The sequence below is a fragment of the Hordeum vulgare genome, chromosome 2H (genome assembly GCF_904849725.1).
Source record: "Hordeum vulgare subsp. vulgare chromosome 2H, MorexV3_pseudomolecules_assembly, whole genome shotgun sequence".
NCBI classification, from domain to species: Eukaryota; Viridiplantae; Streptophyta; class Magnoliopsida; order Poales; family Poaceae; genus Hordeum; species Hordeum vulgare.
The window spans coordinates 431,440,735-431,468,352 of NC_058519.1; positions in this window are offsets into that span (position 1 = coordinate 431,440,735).

The window sequence follows — 27,618 nt, forward strand, 5'->3', positions numbered from 1 at the left end:
GCCTTATCTAAGGCACCCCATGTTTTATGTCTGTACTCAGATATTTGTTGCTTCCGCTGACTCGTGTGTTTATCGAGCTTTCGTATTCTATCCCTCGAGGCCCCTGGCTTGTAATATGAAGCTGATGTTATTTTATTTGTGTCTAGAGTTGTGTTGTGATATCTTCCCGTGAGTCCTTGGGTTTGATCGTACGCATTTCCAGGTATGTTTAGCGTACGATTAAACCGAGGGCGTCACAAGTTGGTATCAGTGCCGACTGCCTGTAGGTAGCCCCCTTTCCAACTCCTTGGCCGAAGTTGAGTCTAGTGTTTGAAAAAACTTTACCAACACTGATGTTGTGGCTTACGGGACCACATCTCAATTGGGTGGTATTAGCATGTTTTACTCCTTTCCTATACTCTGGGCTCTACTCTCTCTTCTCTTTCGGGTTAAAGATTTTACTAACTCTAACATTAGGTTCGCGTAAATATTTCCTCCCGGGGAGTCTCGTATTTCAGACGATGGCTTGATCTATCAGAAGACTCCGAAGTTACTCTCTGATGTTATCTCGAGAACTAGTGCCTATCGCTCTAGCGATTTCCTTTCCTCCGACTACCACTATGGATGACTACATACATATGTCGTTCATACTTTCTTCTCCAATTGTTCTTGTTATTACGAGATGCAACGAATTACCTTATCGGGGATTCGTCCGTCATCAATTGTCATGGGTTCCGATAACTCTCTGAATTACTATTTGGTCTTCCGAAATCCTCCGTAGCCACATGTTCATGACCTTTCTCACCTGCTTGCATTATGGTTAAATCCATATGTCTAGCAGCATTCATTAGAATCCTTTGTGATTTTCCTGTGATTTTATTGATTCCACCTTTTTGTGAATGCACACGATCATCTGTTGTGACTCATAAATTATCTACCGGCTCAGACGTCCTTCCAGACCGAGTTGGTTCTCGACAAATCAATTTTTGGTGGGTTGTCCATCTAAGTCCATTCAACCTACTTGTATTTGATTGGAGCATCTGCTTATGATACGCCAACCTGGAAATCACAATTCCTTTGGTAATTAAGTATCGATATTTTTCAGATGTTCTATTAACACGATGCATTGCATCCTATATCCCTCTGATTGAGTACCGTTACTCACATCAGATCATTTGTGGATTGTCAGACTCATTCCGAGTTATTATCCGACGGCATCCTTTGCTTTAGAAAATTCTTGTGATTGCTTCCCCTGACACATGATGCCATTGGTAAATTGTGTCTTCTCCCTTTGATAAGTTGTACCATATGATTTGTCAGCCATGCCCTTCAAGCATGTGTTAATTACTCTTGAAGTTTGTGGTATATGTTCCTAAGATGCCCCGATGGGTTGAACATGTGCCTTCCTTAATCAATATGACCTGAAGAGTTTTCACAAGTCTTGCTCTTCTGGTGTTTTGACAAATGTTCTTTCGAAGCTACAACTTGATCAAAGGCGAGGAATAAGTGGTAGGTGATGCATTGATGAAGTGGGAGTCGACCTTGAACTGTGTGTTCATGCCCATCGAAACGACGTTGATCCTATCATAGAAACTTCTCGTATAAATAGTCAATTCATTCTGTAGTTTAAATATGGGATCTGTGATCTTATCCTTTGCAGTCGTGGTTCCACCATGTTGTGGTACCTTGATTTCATTCTCGAACGAGTTAAAGTACTTGTCTTCTTCAGATCTACACGCCGGTCCAAACTGTAAAGTTGATCTACCTCCGAGTATTATTCCTTGTAGCTCGAGGATATCGCGGAGCTATGGAACTTCTTGTGAGCTCCTCATCAACTATGATATTTTCCTTAATTCTAGTTGCCTCGTGTTTGAGTTGTTGGACACGCGAGTACATCGATATCTGAATCAAATACGCATTGCGATTCAACAATTTTTAGTAATCTTCCTTGTTTACGAGTTTGTACTTGATCATGTCATTCCAAGCTGTTAAGCTACGTCATCATCGTCATGTTGGAGCTCGACCATGCTATCTATACCCTTCATCCCTCGAACACAATTCCAACTGTGTGTTAAGCTTGCATCGAGCTTTCCACATCATATTGGTTGTCCTGAAAGGCAATCTCAATTCTAAGCTAGCAGTCTTATTTGTGATTCGGACAACCTCTTGCCTCACCATTCCCTTGCTTGATGTCGTCGCTGATTGATTACATCTTCGTGAAGTTCTCGACAATTGTGTCGTGATCATCATTAGCATTCTGAGCTCTTCCGGGGCACCGATCGGATGCATGATGAGAAATGCCAGCCTTGCCCCTCGATGATTTCTGTTTTCATCAACAACCTTTTTGCCTTCCCTCCAACACAAACATGTTCGTGTTTGGTGTTGTCCCTTAAGTTCCTTGCTATTCAGCTGATGTTATCTTCTACCTTGGAGTATTACCATCTTTATGTCAAGGATGTCGTGAGAATTGTGCACCTCTTAAGAATTCTTGATATAGTAATACTTCTCGCCATCACGATTCATTTCTTGGTGCCGTGTTGTTTCAAACCGGAATACCAACAAGTGAACCCTGATGTGTGATTCCAATACTTCTGGCAACCCTTTTGCCTTGAGGTTAACAACTGATTGTTCAATTTTAGTGTGTTGGGTGATGACTCATCATTTTTGACATTGGTTGTGCTACTCCGTCCGTATTCCCGGGTGCATCCTTTGACCAATGTTCAATTGTTGTTGATCCCTCGAATATGTGACATTATACCATTTGATTTGACTAATGCTATCTCCTTGATATTATAACTTTGGAAATTCATCCCTGTCAAAATCTTGAGGTATTGATGCTAAGCACATCGACCACACCCTCAACATATTTATGGTTCACGATGAAGCCCTTGAAAGCTTTATCTTTGTGCCTAGCTTGTGAAGAATATGTTTGATAGAAGAAGTGTATTTCCCCAAAGTTCACGTGCACTCTTTCCGCCATGAACATGTAAAAGTTTTGTTTCGCTTCCTTTCAGGAAATACCAAATCATTCATGCATGTGCGAAGTGTTATATGTTTTGAAGATTTACTATCTTCACTCCATATAATTTCTCTTAGCACGCCAAACTACTGACTGATTTGATCAAGGAAAAGAAGTTCTTTCATAACAGCTGATCCAGACTTACACATGGAACCTTGTCGTCCTCGATGATGGTTCCCAAATGAGAACCCAGTTGCATTTTGAGATAAGAATTTCACGTGGGCATTAATGTCTGGACATGGTGTTCATGTGCCTTACCATCACACTCATATTTCAAGAATTGTTTGTGTAGTTCATATCATGAGAATCTTGCGTCTTTATTTTTCTTCTCAGTCATCTTGAGTCTGAGGTGTCCCGACACCAATCAGATCTGAATCTCGGGCAGATATGATGGTTGTGACATTTTCCCAATAATTATCACTTTGGCCTTTATGTAACCGGTATAGTGATGTCTTGTCTGGCACACCGGGCCGAAGGACCTATTGTTATGAACTCTCCCATAAGTAATATTCGCCATCCTTTCATGTGGAAACTATATGACTTATTTCATAAGCTGACCCTCATGAATCCTCTTTGTGTGCCCATTGGTCCGACCTTTATCGGATGACCATGTCGATGCTACCTCGAAGCATGGATGTGGTACTCCAAATTTCAACAGGAACATTGTAAGTGCGATGCTAAATTGTTCCTGATCAATTATCCAAACCGCATGGTATGGATGAACATGATGATTCTTCTTGCCTCTTTATCTAAATGGTTAAGTACTTGATGACATATCATGTATACCATACTCTATGTTCTCCTCAGGAATGGTATACTTTAAATTCTTGTGTGTGTGCACACATTCTCATTCTCATTGGTCTGTTTGACCTTTCTTGTGGCATAACTTATCTAAGCAGTGTTAATTCCCTGCTTAGGTAAAAATCTCGGTATACAACTCTATCGGTAAGACCCCGTTAGTATTGTGGATAACATTCCGGTAACCGTCGGTGGACGAGAACCTTGCCTATTGGTCCGCCTCGTTTCAACGAGCAGGAAAATGTTTCTATTCGTTCCCCGCTCTTGGTACCGCTGTTGTTCCAACATAACTGACAGATTATCCTCTGACATGTCTTGCTACCAAGACCGTATAATATGTCACCCCTCTACCTACTCCCGGCCCACATGGTCGACCCATAACCCAAAATTCCGCAGGATTGAAACCTGGCTCTCCTGTACATCTTTGACTCCAAAGTATCCTTTGCACTTGGCTCATATGGAATTCCCGAGCCACCGTTCAATGGACTGATCACTCTTTGGTCAGATGTTATCCAACCTGCTAAAGACCAAGTTCGCATTAATTATGACAATCTGAAGGCTGCTCAGTCTCGTCAGAAGAGTCAGTATGACCGTCATCCTCAGGATATGGTCTATCAACCTGGCGAAAAGACATATCTTCGTGTCACACCAATGAGTGGCGCACACCGTTTTGTAATCAAGGGCAAGTTAGCTCCTCGCTATATTGGTCCTTTCGCTGTTCTCGAAAAGCGTGGGAGAGTGGCTTATCAATTGGAACTGTCGGCGAACCTTTCTCAGGTTCACGATGTCTTCCATGTTTCTCAGCTCCGTCGCTGCTTCAAGAATCTTATTCGAGCAGTGGATCGTGGTATGCTTGAGCTGCAACAAGACCTCTCTTATAAAGAGCATCCATTCCGCATTCTCGACCAAGCTGAGCGGAAAACCCGTCGCAAAGTCACCAAGTTCGTCAAGGTGCAGTGATCAAATCATTCTGAAGATGAGGCCACTTGGGAACGCGAGGATCATCTTCGTGATGAATACCCCGGGCTCTTTCCTTCTACCTCTTAATTCTCGGGACGAGAATTTTTGTTAGTAGGGGAGAATTGTGACATCCTCGACTTTCGCTACAGTGATGATTGTAATTAAGCGACAGTGATCCCGCGCTAATGATGCCACATCATCATAGATTATATCAATGTTGTCATGTTGGTTGAAAACGAATCAAAATCCGAGCTTTGAGATTAAGTCAAACGAGAAAAGAATTCGTTTGTTGAAATAATAAACTTGGGGAGTTAAAAAAATTCTTCACGTATTATAATATCTAATCGGGCACTTTAGGAATTATCGAAAAAAGCTATATATTAAAAAGTGGAGCTTTGAATAAAATAAATAAAAGAAAGTCTTAAAAATATATATACTAAATTGTAAAAGAGAGTAAATAAAAAGAATGATGAAAAGAAATAGTAATAATAAAAAAAGGAAAGTATTACAAAAAAAGGAACCCCCTGGCCTAACTGGGCCTAGTGGCCTAGCCGGCGAGGCCACCAGCCCACCGCGCCAAACCCTAGCGAGCGAGGCACCGGCTCCCCTCGCTACCCCCTGCCCGCCGCCGCCAGGGCTCCCACCCATCGATCCCTCCTGGCTTCCCCCCCACCGACACCCAGCAGCCACCCCACGAGCCCCGCTCACCAACCGAGCCCCTGGCTCGATCTCACCAACCTGCCGACACCAACCCCCCCCCCCCCCCGCTCGCTCCACGACCTCCCTCCCGCACGGCCCCATCTCCCCCCACGACCGAGTCCCCCTGGGCTCGATCCCCTTCCCACATCCCGTCGGCTCCCTCCCTCACAGCCCCATGAGACCCCCCAGATCTCACCCCTCCCTCCTCTCAACCTCCCCCTTCGGCCCTCCCTTCGGCCCAGATCGGGCACCCATCCCGTCTACCTCCTCCCGGCGGGCCACCCCCATCTCCGGCGACCGCCCCTCCCCTCGGCCCCCTCGTCCTCCCTGGAGGTCGGCCCCAACTCCTCCCGGGGACCGAGCCCTTTTCCCCCATCGCCCGCTCCTACCACCGCCGGCAGAAAGGCCCCGTCGGCTCCACATCCTCCCTCCGGCGACCCAGCACTCCCCTGCACACGTCGGCCTCGACCCCAACTGAGCCACCCCCGTCGACCAAGCCCCTCCCATCGGCCTCCCCTGCCTCACCAACCGGCCGAGGCCGGGCCCCATCTCGCCGGCCGGAGCTCCCCGTCAGGCTCCATCCCGGGGCCCCTCTCGACACGACCTCGCCGGCACGTCACCACCGTCATCACCGTCACCGCATCGTCTTCCTCCCCTTCGTCTACTAAGCCTCACGAGAACTCCGGCTTCACCCAGCCGTCTCGTCAACGTCGGTGAGCCCCTCCTCGGGCTCCTCCCACCACCTTGTTCTCCTCGCCGTCCCGGTTCCGTTCCGACAAACGGGGCTTTGATCCGTCGACAGTAGAGACCGTTAGGAAGGATTGAAGATTTTGTTCTTGTATGTTGAGTTAGCAGAGAGAACTCTGTGTTGTCTCTTTTGTTAACAGAGAGAGATGAGAGTTAGAAAGAAATAAAAACAAATGATGTATTCCGTATATATGTATTTGATGCCCGTATTTATTTATGTATTTGCGTATATAGGTATGTGGAGGAATACGATATTTGTATGGTTATGTATCTGTGAGTAAAAATACGTATTTGGCCTAAAGCCACTTACCGGTGGGGCCAATGCACCCCCACTGTCTATGACACGGAGGCCCCACACCCCTTTTAAAGAAAAGTAAAAATTAAAATATAAAATATAAAAATAATGTTTTTATTAAATAAATAAATAGATATATCAGTTAATTAGTTAATTGGATAATTAGAATAATTAGAATATGACACGTGGGTCCCCCCCACTAAATTAATCTGATTAATTAATATTTAATCTTAATTAGAAGTTGTGCCTATGACGTTCGGGGCCCGCTGGTCAGTTGACCAGTCAAATGTTGATGTCAGCATGACATCATGCTGATGTCATAATAGCTTTTCATTAAATTGTTTAAATCTGTTTTTAATTCCTAATTATTGAATAAAACTTTAAAAATTAATATTAAATAATCCGTAAGTCAGATCAAAATATTTTCAACATGAAAGTTGATCAGCAGAATGAGACGAACCCGGATACACGGTCCATTCGTTTGTCACGCGTCCCTAGCATAGCAAACATGGAACATTTCCATCGTTTCCAGTATAACCGGTAGTGGGCCGAGACCCGGAAAATATCGTCAGATATTCTTCCGACCCGTCTATGACGGATGTTGCCCCGTTAGCTCATGTCTAGCCTAGATCTTGCCATGTCATGCTTTGTGTTGCACCGTTGCTATTATTTATTGTTTCTTCCCCCTCTTCTTACCGGTAGACCCCGAGACTGACGCTGCTACCGGGTACATCTGCGACCCTGCCGATCAGTCCTTTGCCGCACAGCAGCAAGGCAAGCAAACCCCCCTTGATCATTCCTATATCGCCTATGTCTTTCTTCCTACTGCTTGCATTAGTATTTTGCTACTGTTGTAGTTAGCTCCTATATCTGATGCATAGCCTATTTTTGATGAACTGCTACTTTCAGTCCTGTACTTTAATCTGCTTAGTATAGGTGGAGCAGTCATCCCCTCTGACCCCGTAGTTCAGTTGCCCTGCTTGTTTTCAAATCTCGTTCCCTGATCGACGAGCCAGACCCGACACATCACATACACCCCCCTTAGTTGTACGACGCTACAGAGATACTATCGAGTACCGAGGGTGACACCTCGCTAAGTAATCCTGATGATATCTCCGTAGTATAGCTAGTCGGTCGTGGTTATCGAGGGTGATTCCTCTTTCACCATTCCCGACGACGCCTCTGTCGTGCAACCCCTCAAGTGTGGGACCCCCGAGGGTGATTCCTCTAAGCCCACCTTGACGGCTACATCGTTCGGAATCCAACGAGGGTGATACCTCGGATTCCCCCTGATGTTACAACCACACAGTTACTCGACCATGTTACTGGGATCTTTGGTGATTAGTTGTAAAACGAGTGGACTCCCGTGAGCCTGTGTTGTTGGCCTAATTAAAATGTTAATGAATTTGGGTATTTGATCTGGGTTGGTCGGAGAACTTTTCGCACTAACCGGCTACGCGGGAAGAATTATGGGTACTCGGCGTCGCGGTATCAGCCGAAGCTTTTCAAATGCCAGCAATGTAGCGTCGCGCGCCCGAGTGGTCCCGAGATGCATCGCTCTTGTGATTAAGGGATGCTAGGACTGACGTCGGCAGCCCACGCCACGTGCGGCAGCGCGAAGGGGAACTGGGCCCACGAACCCTTTGTGCTTAGGAGTTAGACCGGCGGGCTGGCCTCTCTGATTAGACTTAGGTGGGGCTACGACTTGTCGATATTCCAAGGCCGGGCAGGACCCAGAAAAGTATGTCCGGCCAGAGTGTTATCGAGCGTGACAGGACATGTGGTGCACCCCTGCAGGGATGAAAATTAACTATTCGGATAGCCGTGTCTACGGTTACAGGATGACTTGGAATTGTGCCCCGATCTTTTACAACTACAATTGTTACTTAACTGGAATTAGTTTGCCTCGGGATTGCTTCCTCGCAGGGAGTCGAGGGAGGATCTTTAGGCGTGACCTCACTTTAATATTGCTGCAACAATATGACTATTAATGTTTTACCCCCTGTTCTACTCTCGTCTATTGCTGCAAGACCCTGAAGATGCTAGTCTTCGATAGGACTAGGCCTTCTCTCTCTATTCTCGCATTGCTGCGCGCAGTCAGTCCACATATAACCCCCCCCTTCTTTGATACTGATGCATAATTAGAATAGTTCTGATGTAAGACTTGCGAGTACTTTGGATGAGTACTCACCGCTGCTTTGCTCCCTCCCCCTTGTCCCCTTGATCCGTTTGCTGCGACCAGATGATGGAGCCCAGGAGATGGAGGTCCCCGCCGCCGACGACTGCTACCCCCACTACAGGAATCACCTTCTTTGCCGTCTGCCATCACAGACGGCAAAGACAAATACCCGGACGGCAAAGACAGTACCACAGACGGCAAAGATTGTCACGGCCGGCAAATTTTCTGCGTCAGCCTACGACGGCATAGGACATTCTTTAGACGGCAGCTTCCCTGAGGCCTTCTCCTCCTCCTCCTCCTCCTCCTCCTCCTCCTTCTCCTTCTTCTCTTCTTCTTCATCTCTTCTTCTTCTTTCTTTTCATTTTGAGCTTATTATGGTATAAGAAGAAGAAGAAAAAGGAGGAGAAGAAGAAGAAAGAGGAGGAAGAGGAGAAGAAGAAGAAATCAAGAAGGAGGAGGAGGAGGAGGAGGAGGAGGAGAAGAAGAAGAAAGAGGAGGAGCTTATTATGGCATATTTTCTAATGTTTCTAATCTTCAAGTGCATTGCATTCATCTTGATCTTGTGATCGTCACGCACCTCGGCAACATCCAACTCCAATATCATCTTCTCCTCATCAAGGCTTTTACGGACCTTCGACAACTTATATATAAGCTAATAATAGATCTTTTGCGTCTTTCGATATGCGAAGAGAAGTAAGAAGGTTTACTATTGGGATAACGAAGATATGACCATATTTCTGATCAATTCAACAGACGAGATCGGATAGTAGAATAGAGAGAAGGATCTTCTACTTTCTGAAAATGATAGAGAGTCAGGAGAGGGTCTATGTTAATAGTGCTCTTTAGATAGGGAGAGGAAAGACGTAACTAGACCGTGAAAATAATATAATCTTTTACCGCTACATCCGCTGGAGAAGAAAACTCAGCAAAGGATATTCCTATCCTTTCTCTAGTTGAAGACTAATCTGGATATTCCCTAACATGCTTGACTTCGAGTTCTTGGAGTGACAACTTTCTTTGTACACAAGGGTCCCTTACTTTATTACTTTTCCACTTCATTGATCTGAAAGAAGTGACAGAAGAAACCTACATGCATATACCCCTGCCCTGGGGGAACAAGTGCCACCTCAACAGTTATATTCTAAATCGTTAATCCTTGCAACCCTTTCTTTTGTATCAGACCTTTCCCGATTTCCTTACTTTCCTTGTTCACTCAAACTTCAAAAATTCCTTCCATGAATCTAGGGACGGAAAACCACCCGTGACTTCGCCAAGTCTCCCTTTCTTTGGTCGAAGGCCTCAGGTCAAGATCCTTTTTCCTATCTATTGAAAATGCATAGAGAGATGCTTCTTCCTCTTCAAGTTGGAAGTGTAAGAAGAAATGCGGTAAATAGGAGTTCCATCTACCACGCACTCGACCCACACTCCAGCTAACTTCAGCATCCATACTCAGCTATGAGGAAGGTGCCGGGGACACTATGAACACACACGTACTTGGTTGACTTGACGTCCCGTCTCACAACCGTGTAAGATCTAATAAACAAACAACTCGCTTGCCCAATCCCTATTGAGAGGATTTCTTGAGCTTGAACTTCCTTTTGTAGCTCCGCACAAAAGGACTTCTTTTCATCCGCAATGAAGCTTATACCACCACTTGGTGAGTAAGGCCTGATTTCGTCCCGTCCATAGCACTTCAGAAGTCACTTTGGCGTGGCGCTGCTGGATACTTCTGTTCAATAGGAATAGTAGGAAAAAAAGCTATTGATGAGCATCTATTGGAGTCGATCATTTCCAAGATCTAATTCTAGTTTCTTATTATGTAGTTGAAACACCTCACAATCTTCAGTTTTACGCTTACGCTTAAGGGATGAAATGTTCTTGGTGGATGCAGGACCTAGTACTACAAAAATTTGCATGCAAGATGAGCTTACATGAGTGCCAATCAAGGGATCCACCAGGCTTGAGAATAAGGTGGTATCAAAGAATTAGTGGCTGGTAAATGACTCATCAAAAAGCGGATTTCTGAGAGGTTCTTTATCGATCTAGTGGCCAATGAATCACTTATCAAAGAGCGAGCAGCCGCCAGGTTTAATGATTTTGTGGACCCTGGATGTAGCGGCTGGTGAACCGCGTCTTCTTCCACAAAGATTCAGACAAAACCGAGCTTGGATAGAACTAAAGAAGATTTGGCGAACGAAGAAAAATGTCAAAGGGTTTAGTATAAAAAAATCAAAGGAGGTTATTCAGTAGCCATCGCGGGTTTCATTACTTTTCTTCCATTCAAAAAACCTCTTCACAAAAAAAGGATAGCGAATGATCGATTCACCATTGATAGCATTAAGCCTACAAGGAGGGATATTGTGATAATAGTGACCTCCGGGCTACCATGTCAATTGTAAAAAGTAGTTGATTCGTGTCTTGCAGGAGCAATAATAGTGAAATGAGGACGTAAGCCCCCTAGGTCTTTTTCTTCCTTCTAAACTAATTGCTTTCGCTTCACTCTTCCAGGAGAACAGTATAATAAGTGGTTGAAGGAAAGCGAAAAGGAATGGATTTTTCATGTACCAGATCCGTGATCTAGACATCAAGCAAAAATGTACATACAATCAAAGAGAGCAGTTATTTGTAGTGACTGGTGTATTGGTTAGAGATGCAAGGAGAGACTCGGTTATGGTGTGGTAAAGATCTTGCTCCAATTCTCGGATTCAGGTAGAAAGTAAGAGCAGTAGCATATTCGTAGGAGAGATTTTTTACTTGAAATTACTAGTCCTGGTAGTTGGAAAAAAGCTCTGAATACAGATTTAAAGCATCAATATAGGTAGTCCAATCAATATATTTCCCTTTTTCCAGTCTCTGATCGGATGATTGCCGCTTGTGTGAATTTCATTGTTGTGGGTCCCGTGTGTGCTCGAATAATATTATTTTAGGATTCGATTTAGTTGAATTTCTTGACTCCGCGGTGCTGGTTATCGAGTTTATGGCGCCGCCGACCATCCAAAAAGTCAAAGATGGCGCCGGCATTTACTTATTATGGTCTCTTCTAATAGTGGTCCCTTGGTATTCAGGTTGTAAAATCCTCATAGCAACGTCGATTGTTATACCTTGTTTTTGTAATGGTCTATCTTATTTAAAAAGCCGAAAGATAAACAAGCTCTTGGAACCGAAGGTATGTCTGAGCATTCTGGGCAGGTCGCAACAAGCCGCTTTTAGAAGGTTTGGAGCAACCGAAATTTTTCACCATATTACCCGCTTCCAATTTTTCACCATGCCACCGTGGGACCGCTTTCGCGAGCTCTGCCTTCTCCGGTTTGTCCCCCCCATCCGTGGCAGCCGACTGGCAGCCCTCGGCCGCTTACCGTTTACCTCAACGGTCCAGGACTACGCCGACCGATTCCAAGCCCTGGCATGCCACGCGCCAGGCATATCCGGGACTTCGACGCCCTCACGATGACATTCTGGCGGCTGGGACGCCAAATTGGCCTTGGCCTCCTCCTCCTCCTCCTCCTCCTCCTCTTTATGTCTTTTTTGAGCTAAATTACCTAATTATGTCTTTTTTTGAGCTAAATTACCTAATTATGTCTTCTTGGAGCTAAATTGGCTAATTATCTAATTTTAGAGGAAAACAAGCTAAGTTTGGAGGAGAAACTTACCGTAGTGGTCATCAAGGAGGAGAAACACCACGGTTGCTCGCGCCGGCTTCGTTTGGAGACGGTTGCCCTGGAGAAGGGTCGTGCGATGCCGCTCGGGAGTTATTCTGCAGAAAAGATATTTTGCAATGTCTCAGTTAGCATGATGACACTCAATTATCAATACTAGTTTATAATGAAACTCACCGTGCCAATCAAAGAGAAGACGGGCATCGGCGGAGGGACTTGACCGCTCTTCTCACACAGACCCTGAAGAGTGGGTCGTATTAGTTAGTATTGAAACAGACATTACACACATGATTTGGCTAATGTGAAAAAAAACATACCACAAAAAGCTCGTACAGGGCCCGTTGACCCGCCTCATTCCGGGCCCTCTCCTCCTCAAGCAATCGTGCCGTGCTCTGGTCCCTCTCATCAAGAGCAGCCTGATGAGCAGCCTGGCTTGCCAATCTCTCTTTCTCAAGAGCAGCCTGGTTTGCCGCTCTCTCTTTCTGAAGAGCAGCGTGAAAAACCATTCCTCGTTACCACAGTAATGATCTATGGTGACACACATAATGAAATGGATGAAAGTGTTCTTAGTCCGTACAACTAACCTCGATGGCAAGTTCGACTGGCCGTGGACGACGCGTTATCTCAGGACAGTTGCTCGATTGGCGCGCCTTGATCTCCGGAAGAGTGAGTGGACAACGTATTATCCCATCTCCAATGGCTATCGAGCCATGGGGCCTCCCGCCACCAGATATCATCACCAGCTCTGGATCCAAAGGTTCCTGGCTAGGGTTAAAGTCATCCCCTTTCGTAGCCTTCCCCGCGTCCCTGTATGCCACGAGCTTCTAGTGGGATGATATGTTGGTGAAGTTACTGGGATCATCCAGGTCAGACTCAGAGAATGCCTTCGCCTTCTTGTACGAGGCAGTATGGGCCATGCCATAAACGTCGTACAAGTGTGGCATCTCAGTCTTATTGTGATGCGCCTAAAAGAGAGGAACAAAATATTAGCATAAGAATGAATTGCATGAATCATGAAGCAAATCACATACCCAGTTTCGTCCAAACTGAAGTAAGTTGGCGCTGCCTTGATGGTGTGGCACACCAACCATTTGGCTACGCCGATCCTTCGCATTATCGTGGACGGCTCGCCAGCTGCCTGTGCACCACTCATCAACCAACGCCTCCCAACAATCCATCTTATCCGCACACCATCTCGGGGGCACCTGTAAGTTATTAGAAAGAATTTTCAGCGCTACGCCTATGAATGAAATCAAGAAAACTACGTAGAAGGACTTAAGAATAGGTAATTACCTTCATGTATTGCTCCTTCTTCAGAAACTTTCCGCGGCAATCCTTCTTCTCCTTCTTAATACCACGCGTGGCGTAGTAATCTCGAATAGCCTGCGGCCGAGCCTCGTGGCGCAAGTTCTGTAGTAACCGCCTACACTCGACCTCGAGAACCCTGGCCGCCGCCTCCTCATATCCATCCTCACACCTATAGAAGGTCTGCAATCAAACGTGAAAACACCGATTAGTACAATAATGAGGTATATGCTTAATTTTAGATTCTGTAAAAGGATAATTTACCCCAAACGCTCCTGATCACCATCTCGGCCCTCGTGTGGCACAAGACACCATCTATAATCTCCTCCGGCGGGGCCTGCGCAGCCTGGTAGTGCTCCCAGGTAAATCCTAGTGTAGGAACCTGACCCTCACCAGGCAACGTGACAAACCCCGGGAAATTTGTCCGGCAAAGCACACCAAGGACGGAGTTCGGCCTGCAAACTCCAAGAGGGTGTACCCATCCCCTGCAGTATGATAAGGTCAGCGCATTAGATATTTGAACAAACTTGAAGGCAAAAGCTAAAAAAAGGGTAAATGTACTTACCTATCTCCTTCAGGTTTTATCACCGGCCTCTGCTCGCGGGTAGCCGGGGCGACCGGGAGACGTGTACTACCACGCTTGTACACGGTAGCCGGGGCCCCGTCCACCTGCACATCGCCCTCGCCATCCGTAAGCTCATCCCCGCCATCCCCGCACCCTGAGCCACCCGGACCCTCGGTCCAATCCGGCAACTCGGTACGATCCGGCCAAGGCTCCCATCCGGACCTCTCCACGTCGGGTGAAGCCTCCGGAACCGTAGTCTCCTCCGGTTGCTCCTTGGCCGAATGCACCTCGACCCGAGGCTGCTCCTGGACCGGAGTCTCATGGGACGAATGCCCGTGAACACCAGGCTCCTGGACCTGAGTTCCCGTAGCCTCCTCCGCAAACGGGTCGACCATACTAGTCCTATGCTCGGGTGAATGAGCTGGTGGTGGTGGCGAGGATGGCTCAACAGTCCTCCTGGATCTTCCGCGGCCACGACCTCTCCCTGTACCCTTCCCCTTCTTCCCTACCCGACCAGCACCTCTACCAGCGGGAAATGCCGCCGACGAAGAAGAACCCCCGGCTGGTGTCGAAAGACTGTCTGCCAAGGCTCTACGGAGAGATAGGGGTGGAAGGGAAGTACCACCCCTCGTGCGGGGCGCCTGGGAAGAACCCGTCGAGCGCTCTGGACCCGCGCCCACCATCTTTCAACACCTGCCATGATAAAGATTAAAAGAAATTAGTACAACATAAAAAAATTGAATGACTGACATGAATAATAAATATTAAAATATATAGATATTATCTTCTGTTGCCCGGCTCTCCAAGGAGCCGGAACCCTAGCCTCCGCCGCACCTAACCCTAGCCGCGACGACGCCATCTCACCGGCGCGTTCGCTCCAGCCCTTGCTCCCCTCCTCCCTGCCCTTACAACCTACGCCGGAGGCCCGGTAGGAACCCTAGTCCTACCAATTTCGTATCCAGAGATTCCAGGCTGATCATGTCGCTCCCTCCACCACCGCCGCCGCTCAACACCACCACCGCCCCACTGCCGCAAACCACCACCACCGCCCCGCTGGGACCCAACCCTCGCCGCCGAGCGTCGCCCCCACTACCTATGGGCCGCCGTCGCTGCCGTGGGCCACCCCGGCCTTCCAGCCACTCCACGGAGGGGCGCCGCCACTGCCGCCGCAGCTGTTGCTGCAGCACTACCACGCCGCGGGCACTCCCTGGCCGGTGTGGCCGGCCACCACCGCGCCGCTGGGGGGGCTGCCCCAACAGTCGCTACCGGCCACCACGGCGCAGGCGTCGGGGGTCGGGGGTCGAGGGTGAGTGTTGTCGGGGGTCGGGGGTCGGGGGTCGAGGTTACCTATAAAACTTTCTAGGTTACCTATAAAACTTTCTAGGTTACCTATAAAACTTTCCAGGTTACCTATACTACTTTATAAAACTTTCCAGGTTCCATAAAAAAATATTTCATGCCGGGGTGTCGTCGAGATGTCGTGTCGGGGCGTCGTGTCGGGGTTTCGGGGCATCGTGTCGGGTGTTAGGGGCGTCGTCGAGATGTCGTGTCGAGGCGTCGTGTCGGGGTTTCGGGGCATCGTGACGGGTGTCAGGGGTGTCGTCGAGATGTCGTGTCGGTGCGACAACTACTATTGCGAGCTGTTGTAATATCCTCGGTGTTGAAGTCGAATATCACCGGTGCCTGAAGGGAGTGGTCCCAACAGTAATGTTTCTGCACCGACCTGCATGGGGGTGGTTGCAGCAACATCGTTGTTGCAGCACGTGAGCTCGATGGCATAGTAGCCATGGCAGGTGCGTGACAAGCTCACCGACGTTCCCCAACGTTGTGGCTAGTGAAAGCATAGGCGGCGACCGGAGGGCTCTACACGGTCAACTACAAACCTAACAACTAACCTAACACACAGTAGGTAATTAACAACTAACCTAACAACTAACCTAGCTCGAGGGGTAATACCACTAACAACTAACCTAATTACCACTAACAACTAACAAGTAACCTAACTAACCTAATTACCAGTACGTAACCACTAACAACTAACCTAACTAACAATAGGTAATTAACAACTAACCTAACTAACCTAATTAATGAATTAAACGAAAAAAGGAAAAAAGGACTCACCGAGCTCCGGCGGTGGAGGAGAGGGCGGTGGAGGGGGGGGCGCAGGGCGGCGGTGGGGTCTGTAGGTGGGGAGGTGGGGGGGGGAGGCGGCGGCGGTGCGGCGGCGGCGGCGGTGGGGCGGCGGCGGCGCTGGGGGCGCAGGGAGGAGGAGGAGGCCCGCAGGGGGGGTCGCAGGGCGGCGGTGGGGAGGTGGGGGGGGAGGCGGCGGCGGTGGGGCGGCGGCGGCGCTGGGGGCGCAGGGAGGAGGAGGAGGCCCGCAGGGGGGGCGCAGGGCGTGCGTGGGAGAGAGAGAGAGCGCGTGGAAGAGAGAGAGAGTGCGTGGGAGAGAGGAGAGAGGTAGGCGCGCGGCGACCGTTAACTTTTCGGGGGTCCATCTCCTTTGCCGTCTGCCACTGATCCCCTTTGCCGTCAGCCACGGACGGCAAAGCTACTCAGGCAGACGGCAAAGGGGTGGGTGGGGCCGGGGTGGGATGGGGAGAGAGGAGGGGTGGGGTGGGACAGCTTTGCCGTCGGCCATCCCTACCTTTGCCGTCTGTCAGCAGACGGCAAAGAGGTGGCTGATGGAAAATATTTATTTTGCCATCAGCCTCCTCTTTACCGTCTGTTTTTTGCCAACACACGGTAAAGAGGTTCTTCCCCGTCCGCTGGCTGACGGCAAAGATTTGGCGGACGGCAAATATAGGAATTCCAGTAGTACCCGACGGTGCCTACTACTATGTGGAGGCCGCTGATGATCAGGAGTAGTTAGGAGGTTCCCAGGCAGGAGGCCTCGCCTCGTTCGATCGTAGTATCTTTTGTGCTAGCCTGCTCTAAGGCACCCCATGTTTTATGTCTGTACTCAGATATTTGTTGCTTCCGCTGACTCGTGTGTTTATCGAGCTTTCGTATTCTATCCCTCGAGGCCCCTGGCTTGTAATATGAAGCTGATGTTATTTCATTTGTGTCTAGAGTTGTGTTGTGATATCTTCCCGTGAGTCCTAGAGTTTGACCGTACGCATTTGCGTGTATGTTTAGCGTACGATTAAACCGAGGGCGTCACATCGATAGAGTTCCGCAAGTGTGTCGGAATGTGAGGACCCGTTCGACTACATCGGTTCGTCTGCTTCACGGAGTTGTTCTTCTTCCAAGCGGGATCTCAGGCAAGATGACCATTTCCCCAGATACCATTGCTATAATTGCCATGCTAGTTGTTCGTTTCTGTCGTTATGTCTCGCTGCCTACCACCTGTTAAATATCAGCCTCTCGACATTGCCATGAAAACCTTCAACCTGTCACCACCTAGCAAACCACTGATTGGCTATGTTACCGCTTGCTTTACCATGTGTTAGCGTTTCTAGTTGCAGGTTTAGTTGTTTCCATGTGATAACATGGGTTCCTTGTTATATCACCCTATTAAATGCTATTTAATTAATGCACCTAAATACTTGGTAAAAGGTGGAAGGCTTGGCCGTTCTAGCCTGGTGTGTTGTTCCACCTTTGCCGCCTTAGTTTCGGTTACCGGTGTTATGTTCCATAATTGAGCGCTCCTAACACGATCGAGGTTGTTATGGGGACCCCCTTGATAATTTGTTTTAGATTAAAGCTGGTCTGGCAAGGCCCAACATTGGTACTATATTTGCCCAACATAATAATACTGTTAATACTAAAATGCATAGGGAGTTAGCGCTACCCGAGGAGTAATTCTACATAATACATGGAGGGCCAGTGCTGATGGTGTAGGTCCAAAACAGAGCACTGTGCGGGGCCAACCTAGGGCAACTTGCGTGATTTCTATCAGGCCACCATACGCATCGCTTATCCGTCATGTCCTGAGAACGAGATACGCGGCTCCTATCGGGATCATCGACACGTCGTGTCGTGCTTTTGTCACGACAGATGTCCTCGTGAAAGGACTTAGAGATGGAGCCATCGTACCTTGGTGGCGACTTGAAAGGGGTGAGCGAAAGCAAGACTCAGATTTACCCAGGTTCAACCCCTCGTGAGGAGATAAAATCCTACGTCCTGCTTTGTGTAGATTAATGGTGGTTTCGATTACAAGGAGGGCGTAACTCGCCTGACCTAGCTCTCGATTCTGTCTAACTCGCATGACCTCTCCCTGGGACTCGCCTTTATATACAGGTCGAGGCCCTAGGGTATACAAAGTCCTTCCATGCTACTCTCTGTGGCTTTCCTTATCTCTAAGTCGCCGTGTCCTCCACGACCAGGAGCTTTCTTGGTAATCCATCATCCGCACGACCTCTTGAACCGCCATCCACCTTCTTGGCCTCGGGACGCGTGGTAAATGGTAAGTCGCCCCTATCTACGACCCGGCCCACTAAGGGCGGGTTTCCCGCAGGTAATATCCCCAACATTAGGCCCCAGATTGTCCTGAATTCATTCATGTCAATAAACTCCCATCAATTTGGGGCGACTCTTACCATTTCTATCCTTCAACGAATGATAAGTCGCCAGCCGTTATAACTTGATCTAAGTCGCCGTGTAGTCTTGGATGACATCACCTCATCCCCTTAGTTCCGGGGCTTTTAGCACCGCAACCATCAACGGATATTTTGTTCATAATCACCTATCCCGAAAATCTAGGCGCCATCATCGCAGTCTCTGACTTGTCGCCTCGATCTCCGCCTCGACAGCCTCGATTTCCGTTCGTGCCCTTTAAATAACAAGATAAATGGGGGGGGGGGACCCCGTCACCTACCTCCATCTCTTCCTTGTCTTCCTCGCGCACTTCCTCTTCGAGCACCAGCGCCCCGGCGACGTCACCGGCTCCTGGAGCTCCTCCATCAACCGTGGTCTTCCGGGTACCAAGAAGCACGAAGTACTGCGCGTTCGTCCCCGACACCGATCTCCTTCTCCCAGGTACACACATTCCCTCCATTTAGGGTTAGACCGAGAACACCATGACCTTAGTTTCCTGCGAGCTAGCTTTCGTGATGCGACGAACACCCTTACCTGCCTTAGATCCATTTCACGTTTTCGCAATAGACCTTACGCAGTTAGCAGGCTTCGGCCACTTTATCACGTCATTTCGTTAGCTTAGACCTTCATGTCGTAGATCCAACGCTATCGCTGCGTTATGTGCATAGCTCTCTACCATTATTTCGAGCAATATCCTTCTATTTTGATCCACTCGTAGATCCATAGTTTACTGCCTATTTTTAGAAACATGTTTGCTTGTCTCTCGAGAATATCCCTAAGGAAAAAAGAACCCCTGAGAGTCGCCGTTTAGCTCCAGCTTCCATAGTGACTTAAACTTATCACCATAGTTGTGAACCTTCTCTTTCCAATTCAAAGGGAGAGTTACCATACTTCAAAGATACTTCCATGAATCGCCCGAATAGCGGGTTATGATGTATGTCTCCCGTTTGGCGGGTCATTAAATCCTTTTCGAACATATCATAGACCCATACCGGCGAGTTAGAATACTTTCTTGTTGTTACTGAGTCTTCTCGTTCCCCTCTCTTTTGTAGTCATGGCCATTACGAAGTGCGACTGGTTACCGACAAAAATCGATGATGCCACGCTCGAGAAGTTTCTTAAGGCGGGTCTTATCGACAATAACGAAACCATTGGTTGGAGAACCGCCCCGGGCGAGTTGACTCCCAACCCCGCTGATGTCATCTTTGCTAATGCAACGAAAGACCTTCCAATGGCGCTAGAAATAGGCACGTTTATGGGTGAATACTTGATTTGATCCTCCTCAAAAATACTTCTGATGCGGCTACCCCTTAAGGGACTTCCTAGGCAAGTATGCAAAGGATTTCCCCCGTGGCCTTGGAGCCTTGCGTTGGTGTTCCCTCATAGCGGAAAGGGTGATGTAGCGTAGCGGTGGTAAGTATGTCCCTCAGTTTGAGAACCAAGGTATCGAACCAGTGGAGGAGTATCACAAGAGCCTGCATAAACACAAAGAGCTTGCTCCCAACGCTATGAAGGGGTTGTCAATCCCTTATAGATTGTTTGCCAAGTGAGAACTGAAAGCAACAAAGTAATAAAGCAAAGTAAAAGCGGAGGTGTAAACGATGGTTGTGAATAGACCCGGGGGTCGTAGTGTTTACTAGTGGCTTCTCTCATGAAAGCAAGTAGACAGTGGGTGAACAAATTACTGTCGAGCAATTGATAGAACTGCGCAAAGTCGTGACGAGATCTATGGCAATGATTATATCTATAGGCATCACGTCCAAAACAAGTAGACCCATACTTTCTTCATCTACTACTATTACTCCATGCGTCGACCGCTATCCAGCATGCACCTAGTGTATTAAGTCCATAAGAACAGAGTAACGCCTTAAGCAAGATGACATGATGTAGAGGGATAATCTCAAACCAATGATGAAAACCCCATCTTGTTACCCTTGATGGCAACTACTTGATGTGTGCCTTGCTGCCCCTACTTTCACTAGGAAAGGTCACCACATGGTAGAACCCAAAACCAAGCACTTCTCCCATTGCAAGAATCATAGATCTAGTTGGCCAAAAAAACCAAGACTCGGAGAGACTTACAAGGATATCAAATCATGCATATAAGAAATCAACATAGACTCAAATATATATCATAGATAATCTGATCACAAATCCACAATTCATCGGGTCTCGACAAACACACCACCAAAGAAGATTACATCGAATAGATCTCCATCAAGATCATGGAGAACTTTGTATTCAAGATCCAAGAGAGACAAGAAGCCATCTAGCTACTAACTACGGACCCGTAGGTCTGAAGTGAACTACTCACGAGTCATTGGAGGGGCGATGATCATGATGAAGAAGCCCTCCAACTCCAAAGTCCCCTCCGGCAGTGCGCCGGGAAGGTTCTCCAGATGAGATCTCGCGGAAACGGAAGCTTGCGGCGGCGGAAAATTATTTTCGAGGCTCCCCTGATTTTTTGCTGAATTTTTGGGAATATATAGGCCAAGGATCTAGGTCAGGGGGCGGCCAGGGAGGCCACAAGCCCTGACCCCGCCGCCTCCCCCCTGGTGGCGGAGTGGGAGCTTTTGGGCTCCCTGGAGCCCACCTGGCTTGGCCCAAAGGCCCCCTGATCTTCTTCCGTTCGGGAAAAAATCATTTCGGGGTTTTTATTCCGTTTGGACTCCGTTCCAAAATCAGATCTGAAAAGAGTCAAAAACACAGAAAAAACAGGAACTGGCACTTGGCACTGAATTAATAAATTAGTCCCAAAAAAATATAAAAGGTACATAAAACATCCAAATATGAGAAGATAACAGAGTGAAATCATCAAAAATTATAGATACGTTTGAGATGTATCACCCGCTGGAGGAGTAGTAGTCATCTTTACCGATTACCTTGAGCATGGTTTTAAACCGCCCGGGTCAAAGTTTTTCGGGACGTCCTGCATTTCCTTAATGTTCATCCTCAAGATCTGGGACCCAACTCCATCAGCAACCTATGTCAGTTCCAGGTCTTCTGTGAGGTATATTTACAGAGCGAGCGCGTAGTTCCTTTATTTTGGAAAAAAATTCCATTTGAATCGCCAGACCGAGTTTCCCAACGGTCCCAACCACGAGCTCGGAGGAGTCAACATCCAAAGATGCCGCGAACATGGATTTCCAACAGTTCTTCTGCCCAGCCATCCCAAGGGCTGGGCCGAGTCATGGTTTTACTGCCGAGACACCTCTCCACCCGGCGAGAACCCACTCCCGGGTTTCAGAGTAGATCGCCTGCCCATGGACTTCAAATTGCCCGAGAAGCTCACAGAGGAAGAAGAGTCGGAGTTTATCCCCATTTTCTCCGAGTTGAAGTCTCTGACCAACAATGAGATCATCGGGATCGATCTATTACGCTGCTGGATAGAGTGGAACATCCTTCCCTTGAGTTGCCAAGACGGGCTGATGTATGAATATGATGGTACGATAGACCATCCGTGGTGCTTCAGTCGTAAAAGACTCTCGGAGAGCAAAATTGTCGGAGTCATCAAGAAACAAACCGGCGACACCTTGGAAGAATGTGCCAAGATTGGGCTCAAGGCCTTCTGCCGCTCCAACCCGGTGCCGCCAGTAAGAATCCAAGCCGCCTTTCATCTTCTTTATGCTTAACAATGATCTTGGTTTGAAATTTGTTTCTATTCATTAGAAAACTGACGCATTTTGGCGAAGGGGCCCCAAAGTGACTGCCCAGAAGACCACCAAGCCGCCACCAAAAAATAAGAAGACAGTCAGCAAAAAAAGAAAGCCGCCACCAAAGATTCATCTTTTGTTGGCGAGTCACAAGCTGACGAAGCGCACTCCGAGGTAAGGCTTCCCCCTCACTCATTATCTATGTAATCCTACTTATGTTTACACCATGTGTCCCTATGTGTAGGGCGAGGACAATGAGAGCCAAGATGATGCGGTCGAGGTAATTTCCATTTCTTCTGACTCACCTTCTCCTTCTCCTAGACCAGCCAGACGGATCTGTGGAAAAGTGCCCATGTCTCACCCATATGCTTATATGGACCCTAATTTCCTTTTGAAGAAAGCAAGATATACCCCCATGCGAAAGACCCGTAGTCGCTCTCGCGACTTAATCACCGGACTGCCTGAGAAGACAACCGGTCAGAAACGCACCAGCGAGGTACACTTTTGTTTTATCATACCCTTTCTTGCGTAAAATGTGACTCCCATTTCTTGAACTTCAAGCCTTTGTTCTATCAGACTTCTCCCCCTACATCTGGCGACTCGGCAATATCAGCTCTCCCGCCGATGATTCGTGTACAAGGGTGAGTCTCTTTGTTAATCCCAATTTCTTCTAAACAACGATATGTGCTTTCAATCTTGGTGCTTTTGTCGCAGAGAACAACCGAAGAGAAGGAAAACTGGCGACCTATTTTCTGCTCCGAAAACATCTGACGCCTTGGGCACGAGCACCTCTGTCCCTGAGACTGATGAAGAGCAAACGACAGCTCATGATATTCCTGCGGATGATATTCCCGAAGCCCGGGATGACTCGCCCGCTATTTTGAAGGAAACCGCTGATAAGGGTAACCCGCCAAGCCATCTCAAGGCGACTGACGATCCAGATGACGTCGTGGTCACCGGTACTGGCTATTCCACTCCTCCGATTGCAGTACTTTCCAAGCATACCTCCAAGGCAACTCGCCCTTCTCCTGATGAAGACACAGACAAATTCAAACTCCCCTAATATGAGAAGCTAAAATTCGACCAACTTTGTTCAGGCTTCGCAAGTCATCTGGAGAGGGATTATGACATGAACAAGAGCTTGATTCGTCTTATGAGTATTAGGCATGAGGTACGTCTGTTTATGTATTTTCCTTCACCCATTAGCCTTCCAAGGGCCGGCTCATCTTTTGAAAGATGAGCCGGGTCTTTGAATATAAAAAAAATTCAACCTATAGCCCCCAAGGGCCGGGTCATCTTTTGAAAGATGAGCCGTGTCTTGAATATAATAAAAATCTTCAACCTATAGCCCCCAAGGGCCGGGTCATCTTTTGAAAGATGAGACGGGTCTTGCATTAGATAAAAAACTTCAACCTGTAGCCCCCAAGGGCCGGGTCATCTTTTGAAAGATGAGCCGGGTCTTGCATTAGATAAAAACTTCAACCTGTAGCCCCCAAGGGCCGGGTCATCTTTTGAAAGATGAGCCGGGTCTTGCATTAGATAAAAAACTTCAACCTGTAGCCCCCAAGGGCCGGGTCATCTTTTGAAAGATGAGTCGGGTCTTGCATTAGATAAAAAACTTCAACCTATAGCCCCCAAGGGCCGGGTCATCTTTTGAAAGATGAGCCGGGTCTTGAATATGGTATGATTTTGAAGAAAACCATACATTAGCCCCCAAGTATCAAGAGTATTGCTTGTAGTAATGCTCACACTTGTCTCCCCAAATTTATTGTGCAGGAGTCTGTGACACACACTGAGTCGGCTGTAGCCGACTTAAAGAAAAATCTGGCTGAACAACAAGATGCACACTCCAAGTTGGAGAAGAAGTTGTGCTTGATTCAGGCTGAGCTGGAGAAGATGAAGGCTAGCCAGCAAAAACTTGAGAAGAAAGCCAAGGCTGACCAAGCCGCCATTCTTAAGCGTGCGAGCAGGCTGAGGAAAAACTGGAAGCCGCCCAGCAAGAGCTTTCCGGCTTAAACAAACATATTTCCAACATGACTGTCGCTATGTTTGGTAAGCATTAACTTTGGACTGTTGACTAATTACTTTGGTATTAAAATCATCAAATACTGATGTGTCCTTTGCAGGTGCACAAGCCGCCAATTTTCCAGACGACTGCATGATGAAGTTAAAAGCCATTTATACCTTCGCTAAGCAGGTATACACCAGGGGCGTGCTGACGATTAAGGCGGTGACGGGTCGCAAGGATCCAGTCAGGACCATCAAGCACATGCTCGGCTTTCTGTCTACATTGCCTCCTCAGATAGAGGAACTAAAAAGGTCAGCCGCCCGGAAGGGAGTTTTGAACACCCTAAGTCGGTGCTTAGCTTATGCCCCGGAGCTCAAACCCGAAGAAATAGCCGCCGGCTACCCCGAGCTAAAGGATGATGGGTCAGAATTCACCGAGGTGGACTACCACTGAGTTATCATAGAATCTCATTATGCGGCGACTCAACTGGCAGCCAGCTTAGATTTGAGTAAGTACCAAGCTGCCTATGACGAGAAGAAAAAGAAGGTGACGCCTCCCTCATATGAAACTGCTAGCTTGGTTCCTTACCGACCCAAGAATCATTTTGATCTTGACACGAACCTATCGCTCTTTCTTGATGATGACGATGAGTTCGTTGCCGTGTCCAAGTGTAATTGGAAACTGGGCGACTTACGAATTGAAGGCGGGGAGAGCTCAAGGCAAGGTGACTTGGCAGCGGCTTGATTTGTCAACGGATCCTTTCTTCACTGGGGGATGACACCCATTTTGGCCACGCGAGCCATGTAATAGCTTTGTTAGTGTTTGTGGAAAAACAATCAGACTTTAGTACCTTTAGATGGAAACACTATTATTCCTTGAATCTATGCATGACTCGCCTTTTGATGGAACCACTGTTTATTCGTTGAATCTATGCATGACTCGCCTGTAATTTTGATAAACCAGGGAATGTCATAATTTGACAAACAAGTTGTTACCTGATGAGTTAGGAAAAACAGAAGCCGACTCAATGAGTGCATGGCCAAGAATAGACCAGCCCCCTGGATTATGGCAAAAAATAGATCAGTCCCCGGGTTATGGCAAATAATAGATCAGCCCCCGGGTTATGGCAAATAATGGTTAAAAAATGAGTCAGGGCAAGTTGTAATCAAAAGCCGACTCAAGGATATTTAAGAAACCTTGTGGTTTTGTCATCAAGATGTAAAATTTTATCGACTCAGTGAGTTTCGATGGGATAAGACGAGTTTGTAAAATTCTAGTGTTACCCTTAGAAAGCTTTTGCAAAAAGCCTTGTTGTTTTAGACCGGCTGATCAAGCGCGAGTCAAGCTTCCGTGAAGCAGGTTCAATGAACCAATGGTTTCTCTATTTCCCATCTGTGACTCTGGCCGGTACCTTTCATGTTTTAACCAAGGCGAGTTCAGGGTCCAAATAACGGATTGACTCGCCCTGAGTACATAGGTCCATGTGGCGACTTGTTCAACACCTAGTCCGGTATAACCATTTGTAATGCGGTAATTTTTCGCTAGCCAAGAGGGTATTCAGGCTGAACTCAATGAGTGGAAGCCCCCAAGTTACCTATGATTTAGGAAGAAACCAGACATAGGATCACAGAAGCGTATACGCTCTTATTGCAAAACGACTTGGGGACTAGTAGCCCCCAAGTAAGCCGGCTTAATTCTCAAAACCATATAAGGCGCCTATGTTTGAACCATGCAACGTGGCAATGTTGGTCCTCTTTGGCTTTATCAAAGCCCAGTTTTGAAGTAAGCATAGCATGGCGACTTACGCTCTTTGACTTTAATAGCGTCCATGTTTGGGCGACATATAGAACAATAAAACTCATGCTTTCAAAAGCTGAAACAGCGAGAGACCCCGAAGTTCGTGGGTGCCGGCTTTATTGCTTTCATAATTCATCGATTACAATTTTCTAAAAACTGATAAAGAAAAAAGGGGGAGCTCATGGCTCTGAGTGTAGTAAGGCCGCAGATGGGCTATGTTCCAGGGGTGAGTTGTCTCAACCTCTGTAGTTGGCCGATCTGGGCGAAGATCTACCAAGTAATATGAGCCATTCCGAAGATTCTTACTGACGACAAATGGTCCTTCCCACGGAGGTGATAGCTTGTGCATACCAGTATGATCTTGAATCAAACAAAGCACCAAGTCGCCCTCTTGGAAAGCCCGGCTCTTGACCCGGCGACTATGGTAACGTCACAAGTCTTGTTGGTAAATCAACGATCGTGATGCGGCCAAGTCATGTTCCTCCTCCAAGGCGTCCAGTGAGTCTTGTCACGCCAACTCGTTGTCATGTTCCACGTAGGCGGCGACTCGTGGGGAATCGTGTTTGATGTCACTTGGTAACACCGCTTCTGCTCTGTAGACCAGAAAGAATGGAGTAAAACCCATGGAGCGGTTAGGAGTTGTCCTGATACTCCACAGTACTGACGGCAACTCCTCGACCCAATATCCTGGAGTGCGTTCCGAAGGTACCATGAGCCGAGGCTTAATCCCCCGCAATATTTCCTGATTCGCCCTCTCTGCCTGTCCATTAGACTGGGGATGTGCAACCGCGGAAACATCAAGCCGGATATGCTCTCGTGAACAAAACTCTTGCATTGCACATTTGGATATATTAGTACCATTGTCAGTAATGATACTATGAGGATATCCGAATCTGAAAATCAGCTTCTTCAAGAATTTGACGGCTGTATCTGCGTCACAACTGCTAACAGGTTCTGCCTCCACCCACTTGGTAAATTTGTCAACCGCCACCAATAGGCGAGTCTTTTTGGTGGAAGACATCTTGAAAGGGCCGACCATATGAAGACCCTAGACTGCAAACGACCAAGTGATTGGTATCATCCGCAATTCCTGAGCCGACACATGCATCTCGCGTCCAAACTTTTGGCAGCCATCACATCGGTGAACGATCTCCTTTGCTTCTGCGTGAGCCGTTAGCCAATAAAACCCATGTATGAAGGCCTAAGAAACCAAGGATCGGGACCCGGCATGATAACCGCGCCCGCGTGAATCTCATTGAGGATCATACATCCTTCTTCAGGAGAGACGTATCTTTGAAATACCACCGAGGTGCTTCGTTTGTGTAACTCGCCATTGTGTATGACCATGGATTTACACCGACGGACGATTTGGCGAGCTAATAACTCGTCGGCTGGTAACTCGCCTCTGGTGAGCTATGCCAT